The 5,000-nt window shown below is 39.5% G+C and overlaps 1 protein-coding gene across 4 annotated transcripts in view; it reads left to right on the forward strand.

Moving 5' to 3' along the window:
• thrb (thyroid hormone receptor beta) overlaps window positions 1–5,000 on the forward strand; it is a 48,172-nt gene that overhangs the window by 15,543 nt on the left and 27,629 nt on the right. For all 4 annotated transcript variants that reach the window (XM_080441931.1, XM_080441930.1, XM_080441933.1 and 1 more), the window contains exon 2: window positions 2,753–2,811. The gene's annotated coding sequence lies outside the window, so the exon portion shown is untranslated. The remainder of the gene's footprint in view (window positions 1–2,752; window positions 2,812–5,000) is intronic.

Below are 5,000 nucleotides of genomic sequence, written 5' to 3' on the forward strand. Positions count from 1 at the left end.
CAGTTCACTGGGTTCATTTAAAACAGCCCTGAAAATCAGGAGGCCAGAAAAGGAGGTAGTACCATTTTCCCGTTAGACAGACGACCCCCCGCCCACATTTTTTGTACATATAGCATTATAATTTTTCCCCCTGCTTTTTTTATTTTTTGTTTGTACATAGTGTTATCTTTTTCTGTATTTTTGAGTGGTGCCAGCCACTCCTACACTTGGCTGTGTGTGTGGGTCTGTCCGTCCGTCCGTTTGAGCACGGCCTCAACAGCTGCGGCTGATTGCAACACAAAGATGCAACCAGTTACACCAATTAAACACAAACAGGAGTGCAACACAAAGGCACCACCCACTCACTTCAAACTGGGTGTGATTTTTGTATTGATATTTGAACTGTTGGTGCCACTATATATGTCTATGAATTGAATACCAGGACCTCGTTGGAAACAAGACCGCAAGGACTTTTTTGAACGGACGTTTTAGACAAAGTATTTTAAATGTAACTCTGCTGTTTTACATGTTTTGCCTAATCAAATATTCAATCAATCAAAAGTCAGTGCTAGGGGTCAAGTTGTACACAGAGACAGAGTTATCTCAGGTGATAGACGGCATGTAGTGTGCAGAGATAATATGTCCACTCCCTTTGCAAATTTACACCTACTCACTCTCTCTATCACACACACACACACACACACACACACACACACACACACACACACACACACACACACACACACACACACACACACACACACACACACACACACACACACACACACACACACACACACACACACACACACACACACACACACACACACACACACACACACCATGGGTTAAAAAAAAAGACTCATTTTGCAGAATGTCCCATTTCCTTTTTTCTTCTTTTTTAAATGTTTCCAAATGTGTCAAAATCTTACAAAAATAGCCGTTCTACAATCTCACAGATACGATGCGTTGTGAGCTTGTAGATCGGCTATTTTTGAACAGACAACAGTAGGTATAAAATAGGGCTTACAGTAACTGGTTAATGTATGTTTTGTAATAATAATGTAAATCTACAAACTAACAACACTTTTCAAATAATTGTAGTGGAGTAAAGATGTAGAGTTGAAGTATAAAGCATTGAAAATGGACATACTCAAATAAAGTACTCAAATTGTAATTAGGTACAGTACTTGGGTAAATGCAGAGAAGCCAGGCAGAATGAACTTAACATTGATGCAGGTGGCGCCCCCATGTGGCAGACATTCATTCATTTGGTGCTTTTTCTGTTGTGGCAGCTCAGCACTTATTCAGTGGTGGAAAGTAATTAAGTACATGTACTCAAGTACAGGCGTGCACAGACATTTTGAGGTGAAAAAAGGGCACCTTGTGTGGCGTTACAAGTACAGAATTCAAAATTTACTTGAGTAAAAGTACAAAAGTATTGGCATCAAAATGTACTTAAAGTACCAAAAGCAAAATATAATTCATATAATTATAAGCCATATGAGGCTGTTATAATAAATTAGTGTTGAGGTTCCAGCTCTGTGTTACATAACCTTATGTACAGGTTTATGTGTTTGTTAGTGTTGGGGTACACCTGCTCTGTGCTACATTACATTACATTACATTACATTACATTACAGTCATTTAGCAGACGCTTTTATCCAAAGAGACTTACAATAAGTGCATCAACATAGGTAGGGAACAAAACTACTAATCACCAGAAGTCTGAAGTGCATTCTCTTCTAAACTCTTCTAACCTACTGTCTTAAACAGATGAGACTCTGCTGTCCTGACATCAGTGTCTCTGCTGTCCTGACATCAGTGTCTCTGCTGTCCTGACATCAGTGTCTCTGCTGTCCTGACATCAGTGTCTCTGCTGTCCTGACATCAGTGTCTCTGCTGACCTGACATCAGTGTCTCTGCTGACCTGACATCAGTGTCTCTGCTGTCCTGACATCAGTGACTCTGCTGTCCTGACATCAGTGACTCTGCTGTCCTGACATCAGTGACTCTGCTGACCTGACATCAGTGTCTCTGCTGTCCTGACATCAGTGACTCTGCTGTCCTGACATCAGTGACTCTGCTGTCCTGACATCAGTGACTCTGCTGTCCTGACATCAGTGTCTCTGCTGACCTGACATCAGTGTCTCTGCTGTCCTGACATCAGTGACTCTGCTGTCCTGACATCAGTGACTCTGCTGTCCCTGACATCAGTGTCTCTGCTGTCCTGACATCAGTGTCTCTGCTGTCCTGACATCAGTGTCTCTGCTGTCCTGACATCAGTGTCTCTGCTGTCCTGACATCAGTGTCTCTGCTGTCCTGACATCAGTGTCTCTGCTGTCCTGACATCAGTGGGGAGTTCATTCCACCACTGTGGGGCCAGAACAGAAAAAAGCTGTGACCGTGTAGATCGGCCAGAAGGACCCTTACATAACCTTATGAACAGGTGTATGTGTTTGTTAGTGTTGGGGTACCACCTGCTCTGTGTTACATAACCTTATATACAGGTTGTAGGTCATCTGAGTCAGTAAATTCATCATATCTGTCATAACGGACTCTACACACACTTCTGTCAGGTTCTCCTCTAGACTGTGGAACCATTGGCTTCACATGTATTTCAGAAGCTGAACAATGAGGCCTATTTGCATTTAATGTTTTATTTATTATTATTTATTTTTTTAATTTCACCCACCTTACTGGTAATGTGATAATGTGACGATAAAGATTGATTCTGATTATTGTGATTCTGAGCCTTTGTTTTGTTCTGCAGGTTCCAATGCTGCTGTGACCATCAACTAAACACATATATCACTATAACAACACTAAGAGGTGAGGAGGATATTAACCGTTTAAATATCATGATACTCCTGGATGTTTGTCTCTCTTTGTGAACACGTCTCTCTCTGTGTGAACACGTGTGTGTGTGTGTGTGTGTGTGTGTGTGTGTGTGTGTGTGTGTGTGTGTGTGTGTGTGTGTGTGTGTGTGTGTGTGTGTGTGTGTGCAAATCTTTGAATATATATATATATGTTTTGAAAGTAAACCAGTATTTGCTTCTGGGGGTCCCTGGAACAACATATTTTGAGATGGGGGTCCACGGCCAATTTTCGGTGGTCCTTGACTTTTTTTCAAAAAACTGTTAGGATTTAGAAGACAATAGAATAGAATCCCCCAGAAGCAAAGATTTAAAAGAGTTAAAACGTTCGCTTTAAAATAATATTTATTCAAGGATTTGCACAAATTTTCAAGATTTTTCAAAAGAAATTGCAGATCTACAAGCTCATAGCTTGCTCACACTCGGTGCCGCGCTATGAGCTTGTAGATCTGCAATTTTTGAATAGCCAAAGAAATCTAAAATGACACAGATGATGGTCTAAAGGGGTTACAAACCAATCCCATTTTTAATTGCTTAACCCTGTCAGGTATGAGGGCATTGAGGTTAGATTATTATTTTTCTACAAACTCATAGTGTGGCACTCGGTGTCGCGCAATGAGCTTGTAGATCTGCTATGCATACACACAGAGATAGACAGGAACGCCCACAAACGTCACATCCGTTTTTAGCGTGGGGGGAAAGCAGAATGATCTGCCTCATAGAGTTACATCATACACGATCGTTTGGATCACTTTCAGAGCTATCAGAAGGACATCTGGAACACAATCGTTCACTCGCCCTCGGAGAGTTGACTTATTATTAAGATATATAACTAAAAAGAGTTCACAACGTGTCTGAACGCAACGCGTTGTGACTGTGAGCTAGATTGGCAATTTTTGGTTTATGTTCCCCCCAGAATAAAGTGGTTTATAATCAGAGTCAAATTATCATTATATTTTTATTGCATGCGTCAAGTTTCAGCACAAGCACCACTTAGATCAGAGATCTGTTTCCCTCTCTCCATCTCCTGCTCCGTTTGAATATAACAAAAGACTCGCCCCAAAACACAGTCGCCCCGGGGCAAAGCCGACGGTATTCACCTGGTATTCCTAAACGTAACCTCAGTAAAACTATGTCTAAACCTAAACTTATTCCTAACCTTAACCTCAGTAAACTATGTCTAAACCTAACCTAATTCCTAACCTTAACCTCAGTAAAACTATGTCTAAACCTAACCTTATTCCTAACCTTAACCTCAGTAAACTATGTCTAAACCTAACCTTATTTAACCTTAACCTCAGTATAACTATGTCTAAACATAACCTTATTTAACCTTAACCTCAGTATAACTATGTCTAAACATAACCTTATTTAACCTTAACCTCAGTATAACTATGTCTAAACATAACCTTAATCCTAAGCGTAACCTCAGTAAACTACTGTATGTCTAAACCTAATCTTATTCCTAACCTTAACCTCAGTAAAACTATGTCTAAACCTAACCTTATTCCTAAACTTAACCTCAGTAAACTATGCCTAAACCTAACCTTATTCCTAAATGTAACCTCAGTAAACTATGTCTAAACCTAACCTTATTCCTAAATGTAACCTCAGTAAACTATGCCTAAACCTAACCTTATTCCTAAATGTAACCTCAGTAAACTATGTCTAAACCTAACCTTATTCCTAAATGTAACCTCAGTAAACTATGCCTAAACCTAACCTTATTCCTAAATGTAACCTCAGTAAACTATGCCTAAACCTAACCTTATTCCTAAATGTAACCTCAGTAAACTATGCCTAAACCTAACCTTATTCCTAAATGTAACCTCAGTAAACTATGTCTAAACCTAACCTTATTCCTAAATGTAACCTCAGTAAACTATGCCTAAACCTAACCTTATTCCTAAATGTAACCTCAGTAAACTATGTCTAAACCTAACCTTATTCCTAAACTTAACCTCAGTAAACTATGTCTAAACCTAACCTTATTCCTAAACGTAACCTCAGTAAACTATGTCTAAACCTAACCTTATTCCTAAATGTAACCTCAGTAAACTATGCCTAAACCTAACCTTATTCCTAAATGTAACCTCAGTAAACTATGCCTAAACCTAACCTTATTCCTAAATGTAACCTCAGTAA

The sequence above is a fragment of the Gymnoscopelus braueri genome (genome assembly GCF_963280865.1).
Source record: "Gymnoscopelus braueri genome assembly, chromosome: 11".
NCBI lineage: Eukaryota > Metazoa > Chordata > Actinopteri > Myctophiformes > Myctophidae > Gymnoscopelus > Gymnoscopelus braueri.